The sequence below is a fragment of the Eptatretus burgeri genome, chromosome 9 (assembly GCF_056783735.1).
Source record: "Eptatretus burgeri isolate ZD-2024b chromosome 9, Ebu_testis_v1, whole genome shotgun sequence".
Lineage (NCBI taxonomy): Eukaryota > Metazoa > Chordata > Myxini > Myxiniformes > Myxinidae > Eptatretus > Eptatretus burgeri.
Window position 1 is genome coordinate 37,201,095 of NC_140969.1, and position 18,213 is coordinate 37,219,307.

An 18,213-nucleotide genomic window follows, 5' to 3' on the forward strand; every position below is an offset into this window, starting at 1 on the left:
TATATATATATATATTTATATATATATATATATATATATATATATATATATATATATATATATATATATATATATATATATGTGTACATATGTAAATATTAATAAAATGTACACCTTTTTGTTTCGTGGATCATGTCAGAAAGAGAGCAGATTTGGAAAAAAAAAAATCTGGTCTTGCTTGATTCCAGGTGATGGCTTCAGCTGCCTGATAAGCTTGAATTTGCACGTGGTTTAGCAACTTGTTATCTGATCGTGTATGATGTTTTATGAAGTCATGAACTATGTACCCTCCGCTGTATTATTATTGCAAGCAGTACAGAATACCCGCCCAATGGGCAATCTTATTCTCAGTATACAACACGTTCTTCTGATGCATACCTTTATTTGGGTGGTGTGTAGGCAACTGACAGCTCTGTTTCGGCAAAAATAATCATAACCCGGGTTACGTGCATGAATCAAAAACATACTGTTACGGCTGTGGAAATTCGCAGAACACCATAAAGGTCCTTAGTTCAGTTAGATCGATAAGTCTGTGTTCAGTTAGATTTCCCACCGTTGTTGAATGGGATTTATTCGTGTCACAGGGCTGTGATCTTTGAGTTAGCCGTTATTCTTTGCTATCGTTATTTTGGACCAATCACTTCCACCACCAACATCGCTCTCAACAACCGCTTCAGACCAACCGCCTTTCCACCACCACAACCACACCTGCCTCTCAACCAACCATGCCATCCTCACCACTTCGCCAGCAACCGTCAACATCTCCACACCACCAACATCGCCTCACCTTCATCTCCGAAACGACACCATCTTTGCGCCAGCAGCGGTGAGATCCCATCAAACGGCATCGCTGCAGTCGGAGGCAAGGGTTCTCTCGCCGTGCAGCGCCGATGATTTCCACAACGTCCGCTTTCCGTGCAGAGGTCAGAGGTCAGAGGTGAAAGTGCGGAGATGAGATCTCATCTCACCAGCCCTATAAAAGCCCATGCAGAGCGCCAGTTCAGCCAGTCTGGAGGGGGTATGGAAAAGAGTCGGGTCGATCCGAGGGAGAAGCGGTTGGGATCTGGAGCGGTGTGAGGAGCGGAGCTCGAGTCCAGTGGAAGTCTGGGTTTGCTGAGAAGATGGAGCGGGGAACACATCAGGCCGGCTGTACCACGCATGACGGCGCGTTCGTGTGGGACGTGCAGAGGTTACCAGTCCGAGCAGCGCGAGGGATGGACGGGCTCTTAAAGAAAGCATCAACTCGGAAAGAGCATAAGGCCCATTCATTCCTCTGAGGCGTTGCCGGCTGGGCCCGAATCACCAGGCCGTCAGACAAGGCCTGGGCCAGACCACGGTTACGCTAGCTGCCATGGGGAAGGAGTGTCGTGGGTCGCTCCCAGCGAGGAAGGTAACCTGCACAGTCTCGTGGGACTCGTTCGGTCTGCCAAGTCCCGCGCCATAAAGGCCTACGGGCCCAGCCTGACCCCCTTGTCTATGAGGGTGGTCTTTTCCTTGTTTCTTTGTGTGAATGATGTGGCGCCGAGTTCCGACAAGTAGAACTGTTAAGTGCCTGTGAATAATAACCATAGTCGGTTGTAGTGTTTTTACCATGCTCGTGTCTTGTCCCCTTCCTCCATTGATTGCATGGCTGTATATGTGCATCTGTGTAAAATAATAAATGTGCTTGTGTGAATGTTAACCCGTTCGTCATATCTTTTTTTTCCCCAAATTGAACTGCTATCTTGCTTTCGGAATACTAGTTGGTTTTTGAATACCGATCATGGAATCGGGTCCGGCGAGGTCTGGCGATAATACCCGCTCGGTTATCCCAGAACTGAATGAACCGCTTCAGCGGTTCGTGTCCAAACAGGCCTTCGCCGAGGTATGGTCCCTCGGTAGGTTACCTGCACAAATACTTAGGTATATCGATATTCAGCGATAGACCCTGTCGCGCGCGGGTGGAATCGGACTGGGCCGTGGTGGGATTAAAAACCCACCCGTGACTGGTTTCTGGCGTTGTTCCGGAAAGTCATGACTGAATTGTCCGTTCGGTGGGCGAGCGGCCGTTATTAGTTAACGCGGTCACTCGGACGCCGGGCGGGCGTACATTCGTAACAATACCTACTGCTTATAATTCAAAACATCCCACTACACTGGAAAACCTGGGGACAAGAATATAGGACTGATGGGTTGGGAACTTGTCATTCCCACCCCCACCTGGAGCGGCGCAACACGATACACATTTTCATAGAGAATTAGCATCTTCCCCTCCAAGACCACCAGAAAAGATAAAACCACCCCTATACATTAATTGGGGTCATGCATGCCTGGTGTTGGCTTCATTGTTTGGGTGGTGGGCTTGGGATCCTAGTAACCTGAGTTCAAATCCCACTTGTCTGTTGAATTAATACCAGGTGGGGTTGACTCTGCCTGTCATCCTTCCGAGGTTGGCAAGGTGAGTGCCAACTTGCTAATATCCTGTGACAGAGTGGCGACCACGCCAGGATTGTGCCCAATAGCCAAGGACACTGCTTCGGCAGCACCAATGCTCTGCACAGAGTATGGTCCCAACGGATGAATAGATGGGGTCATGCTGATCCTATGTCGCAAGTCTGCACGTAATTGACCCAGAACTGTAGGAGTAGCGTGATAAACACAAAAACACCAGTCTGTGTGAGGATTAATTCTACAAAATGGTGGATATTAACTCCCTCTCTGCCACCAGCCCTTTCCACTTTCCTTTCATTGGTACCGACCACATCATCATCAGCTCATGGGGTGTCAGATTGCATTCATAAGCGGCTAAATTCAAAAGGGATAGTGTTTACATTGGAGAGGAATTTAGTGAGGGCCCCATCTGGAATATTGTGTTCACTTCTGGTCACTACATCTGACGAAGGACAAAGCTGCTATAGAGACCGAGTGGTTTCAGCGTAGGCTACTGCATTGATTACAGGCCGAGCTAGACTCAGCTATGAGGAACAGCTGAAAGAGATAGGACTTTATACAAAAGGAAGGAGGTGATTATGAGAGGATCCGACAGAGATGTCTAAGATAATGAAGGGTTGAGATACGAGAGAATAAGCGAAGAGGAGTTTGTTTTTCAGCCGAATGGACAGTAACAGGACCAGGAGAAAAGATGAGTTAAGATGGTAATAAGGCAAGGGTCTTTTGCTCAGAGAGTAGTTGGCCCACACACGCGAAGGGAAAAGCGAGGTTAAGCATGGTTCACTTTTGTCTGCCTGTCCTGTCTACAAATGTCAGTTTATGATGGAGGAATAACTTCATTTCAATTGAATGTTATATTGTGAACACGAATCGGAAAACAAACCTGTAGTTTAACGGTATTTATGCCCTGAATTTGTCCCGATCACACATGTGCAGAGTGATATAATTTGTATGCGGTGAAGCAGCTTCAATATTTAACTATTTCCATTCGTACGTCCATCCGTCCGTCAAAAATTAAGATGAACCTTTCCAACACACGATGTTTCTACAAAAAAAAAAAATGGACCTTTTGACCCTTTAGTCTATCGAGACCCCTTCCACCTTTGAAGACCCTTTAAGGCCTCCAAAACCCTTAAAAGCCATAAAGACTCAGAGGATCCAAAAGACCCAGATGACCCAAACAACCAAAGAGACCCATATGACCCAAAAGACCCAGAGGATCCCAAAAGACACAAAATACTCCGAGGACCCAGAGGACCCAAAAGATCCAGATTCCCCAAATAACACAAAATACCACGAGGACCCAAAAGACCAAGATGACCCAAAAGTCCACTCGGACCCAAAAGACACAGAAGACCCAGAGGACCCAAAATGCCCTGAAGACGATGCAGACCCCTTAAGACTCTACTATAAATGGATGAGAGAGAGGAGAGAGGAGAGAGGAGAGAGGAGAGAGGAGAGAGGAGAGAGGAGAGAGGAGAGAGGAGAGAGGAGAGAGGAGAGAGGAGAGAGGAGAGAGGAGAGAGGAGAGAGGAGAGAGGAGAGAGGAGAGAGGAGAGAGGAGAGAGGAGAGAGGGGAGAGGGGAGAGGGGAGAGGGGAGAGAGGAGAGAGGAGGTGTGTGTGTGTGTGTGTGTGTGTGTGTGTGTGTGTGTGTGTGTGTGTGTGTGTGTGTGTGTGTGTGTGTGTGTGTGTGTGTGTGTGTGTGTGTGTGTGTGTGTGTGTGTGTGTGTGTGTGTGTGTGTGTGTGTGTGTGTGTGGGGGGGGGGGGCACGTATTTTGTGGAGTTCTACTGGAGCGTTCTGATGTGGAATGTGATACACTAAAATGATAGTCATATGCTGCTGAGTTGATTAAGTTAATTAACTACAAAGAACCGGAAGAATCCCAAAATTTTAAATGCATGCTATGTTAAGGTGTATGGGGCAGCCTAATAGGTCCTTCCATGGCATGGCATTCTATATACAAAATATATAACAAAAATAACGATGACGTTGTAACAAACCATATATCAATTAATACTAATGATATTAACAACAAGAAAAAGAGCAATCAGAGATTTCAGACCCTCGCCAGGACTTGTGGCTAGTTTTAAGGTAGATAGTTAGTCAGTGGATAGTTTTTAAAATCGAGTTGTATATGCTGGTTGCATCCTTTTTTTTTTCCTAGAAACGCGGCTGTGCCACTGAGTTTATTGTAGAAAGAGCTGACGACTGTGCCACGCGTTAGCAGTAAGCTGGAACTCATTCTGCCGACCTTGGAAGGATGGCAGGCTCAGTCAACCCACCTGGTGTTTTATCAATGGCATGACAGGGGCTCAAACTCAAGACCCTAAGATCTTAAGCCAGTCATCTCAACCATTAAGCCAACACTAGGCTCTGTAAGTAATGGCGATGGGGGTACAAAGATATTGGAATGATTGTGAAGGTTTGCTGGGCCAAATGACCTGAGTTGAAGTTTCTTGTTAATCCTTGTAAATCATCATCAATGTACTTTACAGAGCTTCTGGTGCTACCCAAGCAGTTGCTGGGGAAAGCATTAAAATTGTGCTGGGTGACTTGCCATTACCTTGCTCATATACCTTTTACATCTCTCCTCTCTTCTTGCTTCCATTTTGTTCCAACCTCTCTTTTCTTCTCCCCATCCTCCCACCTATCATACTCCTCTACCCATCCATCTTCCTCTCGTTCTTCCCTTTATAGGAACGAGGCTCATGGAAGAGCAAGGTAGATCTGACAGTGAGACAAATATGAACAGAATGAACAAACAGGAGGAGAGGGAGGAGGGAGGAAAGAGTGAAATAGCAATAAAGAACAGTGAAGGTTGGGTTAGGAGGTGTTAATGAGGAGGGTAAAGACAGAACTTGGGATGATTAGAGATGGCAATGTACTGCTTGCTTCAAGTCATTAAGGGAAGAGAGACCTAGAAAAGCCTTTGGAAGGTGGTTCCATAGATGGGAGAAGCAAGGAATAAAAGTGAGGTTCTCGATTTTATATCTCTCTTCGCTCCACATGACCCCAGTTTCCCATAATATAGAGTTAGCCTCAAGAGAAGGTGTACACAAAGGGGCACCATGCAGTTCTTTTTGACAACTCAAACGGTCAGAGGATCAGATTATGGATTCATTTTGATTCCTACCTCACACGTGCGGGTTCGTGATCGGTCTGTATGGTGCATTTCCAGGTGCAAGTCGTGCCTTGACGACGATTATCGAGTTGAATATAAATCACAAAACGACCTGTGATGATATTGATTCGAGAGCAAGGTGGGTGCAAGATGTCCACCATCCCTCCTCATGTCTATACACCCTGCTCTGTCCTTTTCGTTGGTATACTGTACATTTTCCATTTGAATTACCCTGCTATAACTTCAGACAGAGCCAGGCATTCATGTTCCTGACATGTAACCAAATCCAAGAAGGTTATAGAGGAGGGAAGTCGGAAGGTGGGTGGGGAGGGTGGGTCCTCTTCTCCCACCTTTGCTGCAGCGAGCATCTTGTGCCCATCTTACTTGAACAGCAATACCATGGTCTCAAAAAAAAAAAAATTGTTTGTCGAACCTCCTTGCACGTTCACTCTCAGTCCCACTCCTTTGAAAGGTTGGATCGATGCCTGGCTAAGATTAAGGAATTGATAAGACCGGAAACTGTGCCGCGGTTTTACATAACGTAAGCGCCTGGCAAGGAACAGGCCTGATGAGGAATCGGCCCAGTCCCCTTGTGTTACAGCTATTGGCACAGCCAGTCGTCGGCTCTTTCTATAAGCGGACTTGGAGTGACCAGGACTCGATCCACCCAATAATTTAAGCCAAGCAAACTCCACGCTTCACTGCCCCGGCAGATTGCAGGCCGGGACGTCCGTGTGGCCTTTCCTTGTTCGGGGTCTTTGGGGGCAGTTGAAATTCATGTGAAGTTGTTTGTACATGATGCAAAGTTGAGGTTCAGAAGGACAACATTGATATTCTTGGTGATTGGTCTGTCAAATGGCAACTTTCTTTCAATCTAGATTAAAAAAAAAAATTAATGTATGCATCCTGGCAAATTGAGTCCAAGATATGAATGCAACATGACAGGTGGTACAGTTTGGCAGATGACAGATACGTAAGAAGTTTCGCAGGAAGACTTTGGTGTTGGTTTTCATAACGATTTTAAGTTCTGGCCTTATATAAGAACTTGTGTGGAGAATGTCAACCAGCAACTTGATATTATATAAAGGACTTTCAGGTCGATGGACAAATGGATGTTTGTTCCATTATACAAAATTATGGTCAGATTTCACCTGGAGTATGCAACAGAAAGTAGTATGGTGACCATTTATGAAAAAGGTTTTATTTCTGATAGAAAATGTGCAGAGAAGGGTGACCAAGACCGTTCCAGGATTTAAGGAATTTCAACACGAAGGAAAGGCTAAAAGTATTGGACCTACCAACACTTTAATGGGCGTACCGACATTGGACCCACCAACTTTGGTATTCAGTAGATGTGAACATGCTGATGTGTTTGCAATTGTAAAATTCAAAGCAACATGGACCACAACTTCGAAGATTGAGCAACCCCCATTGCAGGTTAAACCTTTGAGCAATTACAGTAGTTTATGCATGAAACCAACTACCGGTAGTGTAGTAGATAGTAGAAAAATCGTGCAAATTATGATACAAGCATCAAATTTGGCATTTCTGTTCTGCAGGGCTTTCTGATCAAATCTGCCCGATTGGCCATTTGAAAATCCAACTTTTGAAAAAGAAATTCTAAAAAATTTGAAGTCACAGCTGGCTGAAATTCTTGAAGCGCAAGTGAACATCCCAGACAGAGAACCAAGGGGAGATGCAGTCATCATCGATGGCTCAGCACTTATCAATGCCCTACCTCCACGCACTTCAAAGATATTTGATGACTATGCTAAAGAAGACATCATTCCAAAGGTGGAATCCTATGGTGCCAGGCACGAGAGGGTGGACGTTGTGTTTGATGTGTACAAGAAGTCAAGTCTGAAGTCCGAGGCAAGGTCGAAAAGGGGGCGAGGAATCAGAAGAAGAGTGACAGGAACCAGTAAGACCCCAAGTAACTGGAGAAACTTTCTTCGAGATGACAGCAATAAGATTGAGCTGTTTCACTTCCTTGCTGAAAAGATGTGTGAAGCACAGACGACAAGCACAGTCGTTGTCACAAAAGGAGAAGATGCCATGAGCAACACAAGGAAGTCACTGGATGCTGTGTCTCCATGTTGTCATGAAGAAGCTGACACTCAAATATTTGTACACGCCAGGGATGCAACGACGGATGGTAGCAAGTCCATTATCATTAAGGCTAATGACACGGACGTACTAGTCATAGTAATATCTGTACTGCCATCCTTACAGGAACTAAGTCTTGAGAACATGTGGATTGCCTTTGGCCAAGCAGCCAAAGCGCGATGGATTCCAGTCCATGAGGTAGTTTCTGCAATCGGGCCTGAGAAAGCTAGAGGGATCCCATACTTCCATGCGTTCACTGGATGTGACGTCGTGTCTGCCTTCCGCGGTAAAGGGAAGAAAACTGCATGGCAGACGTGGAACGTCTTTGATGATGTTTCTGAAACATTCACCAATCTCAGCCAGCATCCAACATTGATTCGTGATCTTGACTTTTTTGAAGTTTTTTTTTTTTTTCAAATTTTTCAAAATTTGGATTTTCAAATGGCCAATCGGGCAGATTTGATTCGAATCCCCTGGAGAACAAATGTGCCAAATTTTATGCTTGTATCATCATTTGCACGATTCCTCTCAAAAATTGCTGTTATCTGCCCCACTTTTGGCGGTGTCTGCCCATGAGTGTAGACAGTTTAAAGCGTGAACTTTAAGACGACCTGGTACATAAAATCCACTGTTCAGTTTTAATTAAATCACATCCATGAATATTTTTTGGAATGTTCGTAAACAAAACTGCTCTTACAAGCATTGATTATGTTTTTGGTAAATTTTATCGAAAACTAGCAGGAGTACCCGGCGTTGCCTCCTCTATTTTTTTGTGGGGGTCAAAAGTACTTAATGTGGTTGGGGATCATTTAATATTACCATTCACATAGCTACAAAGGCTTAGGCACAATAGAACGATTAAAAATGTATAAAAAAAACCCCAAAAAGTTTTTTTTTCTTCAAAATTTTTCATTTCAATTGTTTTTTTTGTTTGTTTCTTTGTTTGTTTTGGCCTAAAACAATACTCGGGGTTCAAACATGAACCTCTGAAAGTTTGGTGAAGATCCGTTCAGCCATTTCTGAGAAAAAATGGTGACACACAGACAAACGACTCTCTTATGGTGTAAATTTGTAGTCATTCCCCTTACCTGGCACTTGGCATTCCTCTCACCTTGCGGTATGCTGTGCATGCGTCATTCATAAACCATCCATATAATAATTAACCTTGCTCATTCCTGAAGATATGGGAAAGGCTGCTGTCATCGGTCTCTGCGGTGGAGTGCGAGTCCGCACACAGATCTACTTCAACACAGATCGTTCACTCAGATTTACAGCGATCTTCATACTCCACCGAGGCACTGAACTATCAAATGCTCAATCTTTTTGCATATGATGAGCATGTATGTTTTGTAGAGGAATGCTTGTTTTTCCTTTATTTTACTCCACAAGTAACTCTATGAGAATCAAGTTTAAATTTGGAGGGTTCAATCCCCAGGAGAATCATATTATCTCCCAGGCAAAGCATGTAATGAAAGCATGCTGTCCTGCGGATGGTGTGATAAGCTGGCTGTTTTCATCTGAAATCATCATGAGCAGACTTTTGGCCAGTAACTCAACCAAATACATCATCCCACCAATTTAACACCATTTTCCATCCTTATAAGAATTAATTGTCAAAAAATAGTGATTGGCAAAGTCAATAACTAAGTTCTTCCTGCAATACGTGATGTCATAATACACGGCGTACGTTGCGATTGGATTTCTCATGATTGGGATATTGCTTTCATTGATTCCTTTTTGCCCTATTTGGAATGGCATCCACCTTCGGCCTCCACAGCGCGTCTCCATGGTCTCGTGAAACCCACCAAACAGACTTCGTAATGCGATTAGAAACTTGATTACTCGAGAGCTGTGGAAACTGTTATAATGCAGCCGCAAACGTTTTCGGCCTTTCCCGATTTTTACATAGCGCCTTCTTCCTGTTTCCTCCATCAATCGTCGGTTGATTTCCAACCTTTATTCCTGGAATCGCACAAGCATGCCCTTCTGTCTCCGTGCCAACGAACTCCCTTAGCCCAGCTCGTGATGCGGCTTTCACCTGCACGATTCCTCATTTTGGAATGACTTCAAGGAATGAGTTCATCCATCATTACTTAATAATACCAATAACCAATTCAAACTGAAAAAACTAGAACGGCGCTCAGAACAGCGTATACCTCCGCCAAGCTGAGCAGTTTACATTTTGTATCCCACTGATAGATGGGATCTGAATTTGAACCGAAACCAAAATCTAATCTGCTTGTTCTTGTCACCTCACCAACTCATCCACCAAGTTGTCATAATCCATCCACAACTTCTTTGAGATATCACTATATATATATATATATATATATATATATATATATATATATATATATATATATATATATATATATATATATATATATACATATATATATATATATATATCGTTATAGGCCCAATCTCTCAACGGTGAAGAATCACTTTTAAAACTCTAGTATCTGGATCCAGATTCGAATCTTCATAAAAATCCAATCAGTTCATCCTTGTCACACACCCAACTTGTCCACCAAGGTTCGTCTGAATCCGTCCACAACCTTTTGAGATGTCCTGCTCACAGACAATCAATCAGACAGGCGAACAAACAGGGATGAATACATAACCTGTCCACCTTCGGTATCTATTTATAAACGAACACAATTATACAGAGCAGAAAACATATATTGAAGAGCTCATTGAAATTTGATATAATAAATATTCTAGCTAAGACTGCCCTTCAAAACAAACTCTTTCCTCTCCGCACAATAGGGCATACCAGCATGTCTTTGTAAGATTCCACCATCATTGAGCTTTGCAATGACTCAAACAACGCTGTGTTTTGATCGGAGTGACAATCATAGACGTTGACGTCAATATTTAAGACTCTTCATACCTCCAACATCAATTAAACAATTGGTTGTCCCTTAAAGTGTGGCAGGGTCATGATATAAATGCCTCAAACAAGCATTTCATTAGAGTTGTTTTGATTAACCTTTTACAATAGTTTGAGAGTTAGGGTAGCAACAAACAAGGACATGTTCATGGCTTTCCTGGGGTGAGCTGGATAGTTTTGAAGAACACACTTGCCGCCTTTGACCTGTTTTGCCTGTGTTGGAATCTCGACCCAGTTATAAAATGTCACTGGCGTTTTGCAAGCACAGTGATGCATCGACATGTGTGCCATTCATCGATAGGATAAGAATCAGGATCCAGGTCTCAATGGAAGTCTTAAATATTGAGGTTGTTGAAGATCCCACAGTGTCCCTCACAAAGAGTCGGCGAGTTATTGCCGGCACTATGAACAAATAACAAATTCCTGCCCTGACTGACTGCTGGAAAGGCAATGGCAACCACACAGCATAACCAATCCACTGAGTACAACTAAACCACACAGCACAACCAATCCACCGAGTACAATGAAACCACACAGCACAACTAAACCACACAGCATAACCAATCCACAGAGTACAACTAAACCACACAGCATAACCATTTCAATGAGTACAACTAAACCACACAGCATAACCATTTCAATGAGTACATCTAAACCACACAGCATAACCAATCCACACAGCATAACCAATCCACACAGCATAACCAATCCACTGAGTACAACTAAACCACACAGCATAACCAATCCACTGAGTACAACTAAACCACACAACATAACCATTTCAATGAGTACATCTAAACCACACAGCATAACCAATCCACACAGCATAACCAATCCACAGAGTACAACCAATCCACTGAGTACAACTAAACCACACAGCATAACCAATCCACACAGCATAAAACTTGTCAAGACTACTTCAACAGCACCGACGCTCTGTGAAGATTATGATAGAGGGCTTTTGTAACCATAGACTATCGTCTTGAAGAAATAACAGTGTGAATACCATATGGCAAGAACTACAACAAAACAAAATAAATATGTTGGAAAAGCACATACTTGCTCGATGATCACGAATTTCGTGGGGTACCATTGGCTGACTTTCACCATGTCTCTGAAAATCAGGTTGACGCTCTGAAAAGGCAACAGACAGTGGATTATTATAATAATTAGACACAATGTACATTTTCACTCCATATATTATATACGAGCAAATACCACCCATCGCTCTCTCTTCCCCACCCATCGCTTCGCTGGCAAGGAATAGTAAGAGGGGGGAAGAGAGAGCGATGGGTGGGGGAGAGAGAGAGAGAGCGATGGGTGGGGAAGAGAGAGAGAGCGATGGGTGGGAAAGAGAGAGAGAGAGCGATGGGTGGGAAAGAGAGAGAGAGCGATGGGTGGGGAAGAGAGAGAGAGCGATGGGTGGGGAAGAGAGAGAGAGAGCGATGGGTGGGGAAGAGAGAGAGAGCGATGGGTGGGAAAGAGAGAGAGAGCGATGGGTGGGGAAGAGAGAGAGAGCGATGGGTGGGGAAGAGAGAGCGATGGGTGGGGGAGAGAGAGCGATGGGTGAGGGAGAGAGAGCGATGGGTGGGGAAGAGAGAGAGCGATGGGTGGGGAAGAGAGAGAGAGAGCGATGGGTGGGGGAGAGAGAGCGATGGGTGGGGAAGAGAGAGAGCGATGGGTGGGGAAGAGAGAGCGATGGGTGGGGGAGAGAGAGCGATGGGTGAGGGAGAGAGAGCGATGGGTGGGGAAGAGAGAGCGATGGGTGGGGAAAGAGAGAGCGATGGGTGGGGGAAAGAGAGAGCGATGGGTGGGGGAGAGAGAGCGATGGGTGGGGGAAGAGAGAGCGATGGGTGGGGAAAGAGAGAGCGATGGGTGGGGGAAGAGAGAGCGATGGGTGAGGGAAGAGAGAGCGATGGGTGGGGGAAGAGAGAGCGATGGGTGGGGGAAGAGAGAGCGATGGGTGGGGGAAGAGAGAGCGATGGGTGGGGGAAGAGAGAGCGATGGGTGGGGGAAGAGAGAGCGATGGGTGGGGGAAGAGAGAGCGATGGGTGGGGGAAGAGAGAGCGATGGGTGGGGGAAGAGAGAGCGATGGGTGGGGGAAGAGAGAGAGGCGGTGGAGGGGGAGATATGAGGGAGTAGAGCGAGGAGTGAGGGAGAGTGAGGAGGGGTGGGGGAAGGGAAGGCAGCGTGAGGTGAGGGGAAGGGAAGGTAGACATGCAGTGGAGCGTTAATTACGGTTAATACTGTCTCATCAAATTGATTCTAAAAATACTTTCATACTGTCATTCATAATGTCTCATCAAAAAAAAACAACAGAATAACAGTGAAGATGGAAAGAAAATAATGTCTGAAATCCATTTTCTATTGGTCACATTATAAATACCGCCCAGAGACAAACTCCTGCCAGGACATAAACACTGCCCGAACACGTCCGGAGAAAAAAAAAAACATGGACACGTCCAGAGACAAACATGGCCCAGGCATGTCCAGAGACAGAGAGACAGAGAGACACAGAGACACAGAGAGACAGAGACGGAGACAGAGAGGTTTGGGAGGGTGCTGCACTGTATTAGGACGGGGTGGAGCGAGGATGGGACAAAGAGAGAGAGAGAGAGAGAGAGAGAGAGAGAGAGAGGGAGAGAGAGAGAGAGCGAGAGAGAGAGAGAGAGAGAGAGAGAGAGAGAGAGAGAGAGAGAGAGAGAGAGAGAGGGGTTGGCTGAGGGGAGTTAGCAGAGAAAATGTTATGCTTTATGAACACACACACACACACACACACACACACACACACACACACACACACACACACACACACACACACACACTCACTAGTACTTGGCTGATATCGGCACTTTTTGGGGAATTGGCAGGTTGGAGTCAGTATGATTACAAACTACAGTACTAGTGTAGTCGATTGTAGGAAAATCGTGCAAATTATGATAACAAGCATCAAATTTGGCATTTCTATTCTGCAGGGCTTTATGATCAAATCTGCCCGATTGGTCATTTGAAAATCCAAATTTTGAAAAATTTGAAGAAAAAAAAAAACTTCAAAAAAAATTTGAAGTCACAGCTGGCTGAAATTCTTGAAGCACAAGTGAACATCCCAGACAGAGAACCAAGGGGAGATGAAGTCATCATTGATGGCTCAGCACTTATCAATGCCCTACCTCCACGCACTGCGAAGATATTTGATGACTATGCTAAAGAAGACATCATTCCAAAGGTGGAATCCTATGGTGCCAGGTATGAGAGGGTGGATGTAGTGTTTGATGTGTACAAGAAGTCAAGTCTGAAGTCCGAGGCTCGGTCGAAAAGTAGGCAAGGAATCAGAGGAAGAGTGACAGGAACCAGTAAGACCCCAAGTAACTGGAGAAGCTTTCTTCGAGATGACAGCAACAAGATTGAGCTGTTTCACTTCCTTGCGGAAAAGATGTGTGAAGCACAGACGACAAGCACAGTCATTGTCACAAAAGGAGAAGATGCCATTAGCAACACAAGGAAGTCACTGGATGCTGTGTCTCCATGTTGTCATGAAGAAGCTGACACTCGAATACTTGTACACGCCAGGGATGCAACGACGGATGGTCGCAAGTAAATTATCATTAAGGCTAATGACACGGACGTACTAATCATAGCAATATCTGTACTGCCATCCTTATGGGAACTAGGTCTTGAGAACATGTGGATTGCCTTTGGCCAAGGAGCCAAGGCAAGATGGATTCCAGTCCATGAGGTAGTTTCTGCAATCGGGCCTGAGAAAGCTCGAGGGATCCCATACTTCCATGCGTTCACTGGATGTGACGTCGTGTCTGCCTTCCACGGTAAAGGGAAGAAAACTGCATGGCAGACTTGGAACGTCTTTGATGATGTTTCTGAAACATTCACCAATCTCAGCCAGCATCCAACATTGATTCGTGATCTTGACTTTTTTGAAGTTTTTTTTTTTTTTTCTTCAAACTTTTCGAAATTTGGATTTTCAAATGGCCAATCAGGCAGATTTGATTAGAATCCCCTGGAGAACAAATGTGCCAAATTTGATGCTTGTATCATCATTTATGCCTGGTGTTGGCTTAATGGTTAAGGTAGTGGGCTTGGGATCCTAGGGTCCTGAGTTCAAATCCCGCTCATCTGTTGAATTAACACCAGGTGGGGTTGACTCTGCCTGTCATCCTTCCGAGGTCGGCAAAATGAGTGCCAGCATGCTGGTATACTGTGTCGGAGTGGCGACCCGTCCAGAATCGTTCCCAATAGCCAAGGAGACTGCTTCGGCGGCACCAACGCTCTGCACAGAGTATGGTCCTAATGGATGGATGGATCATCATTTGCACGATTCCTCTCAAAAATTGCTGTTATCTGCCCCACTATACGTACTATATTCAACCCAGAAACCTTGGGTCGCTTTCACCCTTGTTTGGGGGAAATTAAATGAACAAATTATAAAAACGTTACATTATAAACATTTCGGGGAGATGTGCATAAACATTAATCTTTATAAAGAGCTGCGTGTGACGGGTGAAAAAAAGAGATTTGGCTCGTTAATTTAGAAAACACGTTAATACAGCAAACGGCTCTGAAATCGGGTGTTGTGTATATATTTTCAAGCAGGATTATCTGTCCGTCCGTCCGACCCCGAACTACTCCCTCAGTTTTGGGGCTAGCCATGCCATTCCTTCTGTGGAACTTTTTGGGGTCCCAACTGGTGTCCTCAGGTGGGTGGGAGGTTTCATAAATATCACAACACAATGATTATTTTAAATTTCGATCTGGATGTCACGTCACAATTGCGTACGTCTTCGTTTACCTCGAGTGTTTATAATGCAGTATTTTGTTAAATTAATGGCATCGTATGAATGTGTGATTGGAATGCTGTTTGAATGAAAATATAGAGAGATCGAGTTTAAAGCAAAATGAGCAAATTATACGGAAATTACCCATGACATTTGCGGATTCGGAATTTGTAGTTTCTCCATTTTTTGCCCAAGTCCTTCACGAACCGGCTGTCCAGTGGTTGTCCAGCCCCTCCCATGCATAGCACAGGTACTTCGCTCATCAAATGTATTTTGCTTTGAAACTCACAAAGAGAAACCATATAACCTTTGTTCGGCACACCCGATAACCATTTGCATTTGAAAGAGTCACGAGGACAAAGGAAAACCTGATAAAACCTCTCGATCGTACAAAACAGGTGAAAAGCAAAAAGAGCCTTCACTTGTGCAGGAAAAAAAAGTTTCTCTTCGCTTGCAGAACCTTCCGAGTATTAATATATTGGCAGAACTATAATAGTATATTTATATTCATATTTTGTAATGTAAGCAGATCGCTCAAAACAGAAAGAGCAAACTGCGTACGTAATTACTCGAAAAAAGGACCCCCCCCCCCTGTGGACTGTGCCGTCATGGATGGATGGCAAACATACGTAATGAAGCACGGCGTTGTGCTCAATGAAGTTACACTTTCTGCACATTCCATAATGTTTTCTTCACTCAATAGTTAAGTTTAATGTTTTCCATAAATAAATACACTTAGTTATAAAAATCGCCAGTTTGTTAAAATTTTCGGATTTCACTCCTGATTTCGAAACTTATTTGTCTACCTTATATTTGTCTGATTCTCAAATCAGATATAATATTTCGATTATAAACTTTAACAAGTCTGAAGACGACGATGGTTCACGAGCGGTATTTGACGATGTAGATTGTTCCAGAAGTCAAGGATGAAACAATGTGATAATTTTTGACCAAGTTATAAAAATGATCAACATGATGTGGTACGGGTGACGGGTTATGAGCTGCAAAATGTCGAAAACCCGGTTTCGTTCAACAACTTTCAAAATTTGACCTTTGCATAACCTTTAAAGGTCACAAAACAATGTTGTGGACATTAAAATAAGGAAACTGGATACGTGCTATAGCTTATTGGAGTTAGTTCGTCGAAGGTCGAAAACCCGGTTCGATTCCCACAACTTTGAAAATTTGACCTTTGTGGCTTTTAAAAGTCAAAGGTCAAGGATTATGACCTTTGGTGCAAAACTTCCTCTGGAACATTCCAGGATCAATATAACGTCATATCGGCTCTATGGCATTTCGCAGTCCTCGGATTATCCATACATTGATGAAATCAGCGTAAAAACAAACTTGAAGGGGGCGCCACGGGCAAGGTGTTCGAGATAGAGCAAAATGGTTTCAGCACTTTAGGTGGGGAATGACCTCAAGATTATGCATAAAAAATATTGTCATCCTAGCTCTCAAAGTTTGGGTGGTCGTATGATTTTATGTCAAAATTCGCAGTTTAAGTTTATGACCTTGTGACCTTGACTTTGGGACGAAAATGAAAAATCGAACAATGGCAAGTTTTAGATAATTCATTTTGCTATTCAAATACCGAAGAACCCATTGCATTCAGTCAATTCCCTTGGAGAAGATAGATTTTTAATCCGACTACCCCCTAAAAATGGCTATATTTTGGGCGTGGCTCCACCCACAATGGGCATAGCCACGCCCTCATCCAGGAAAACACAACTAGACATTGATATCGAACACATAACCAAGTTTCATCAAGATCGGATCAAAGTCCACGGAGTTATGCTCTGGACAGACAGACAGACACACAGACACAACGAATATAGTGGTCACTCTGGCTGGCGCTGGTGAACCAATTAGTCTGCGAGAGCAGATCGTACTTCTAAATAGAGATATGTTTGAATCGGCGGACCAAAATGGCGAATTAGGACCCCCATCATACCAGCAAGGTGGCCGAGGGTGTCTAAAGATGCGCCTGATAAAGGGATTTCATTAAATAAGGCCGTTAATTATCTTCAAAAGGGGTGTTTAATTAACCCAAACTTTCATGTGCTCAGGTGCTCATGTCCTCAGGCATGAGCACATGTAACCTGCGTGGGCTACCCTGTTTAGGAAAGATTTCTCATCAACAGAAGTCTCAAAGACCCTTTGGTGAATCCAACCAAACCTTGATTGCAGTATCACCATGTGAGATGCACTGCAGGGTCTTTCTGTAAGTAGTGGACTTTATTTTGAGTACAGTATAATTAAGTGAAGATTCCCCCTGCATGAAAAGTGTGGCAAGATACCTCACCCAATCCCCATGCCCCACCACCGCTCTCTCCATATAACCTCGTCGGTTCTGGTGATATGCTGCGTATCCTGAGCATCTGTATTATAGAATTGGTTGGCTGATGGTTAAGTGAGAAATTTCAACCAAGGAGACCAATGATGTACACCTACAGAGGTTTGGATGTTGTGGTGGAAAGGGTGGGATTTCCCCACCCCCCCCCCATCTTTGCTGCCAGGGATATATATATATATAGATATATATATATATATATATATATATATATATATATATATATATATATATATATATATAGATATATGTTACTGTTACACCATCTTACTCAACACATTCTGGATGGTAATGTAGCTAGATTCTTCAACACATTGATCATTGACAGCAAGGCACAGGCAGACAAGACTTGCTCAATTGTGAGGTTGCAAGTGGTAAACCCTCAGGATTGGAAAACAAATTATGTATTTGCTGTGGTGTTCAGTTTCAAGCTGGAGTTCATGAGATGATCCTATAGAAACCGGTACTTCCAGTGGGACAGGATCAGCAAGTTACATAAAGGTCGCTGATCTCCTTC

General features: G+C 44.0%; 1 protein-coding gene across 1 annotated transcript in view; it reads right to left on the reverse strand.

The window, feature by feature from the left end:
- LOC147019917 (zinc finger and BTB domain-containing protein 18-like) overlaps positions 1-18,213 on the reverse strand; it is a 58,886-nt gene that overhangs the window by 34,511 nt on the left and 6,162 nt on the right. Inside the window, exon 2 of the mRNA XM_085894759.1 lies at positions 11,613-11,687. The gene's annotated coding sequence lies outside the window, so the exon portion shown is untranslated. The remainder of the gene's footprint in view (positions 1-11,612; positions 11,688-18,213) is intronic.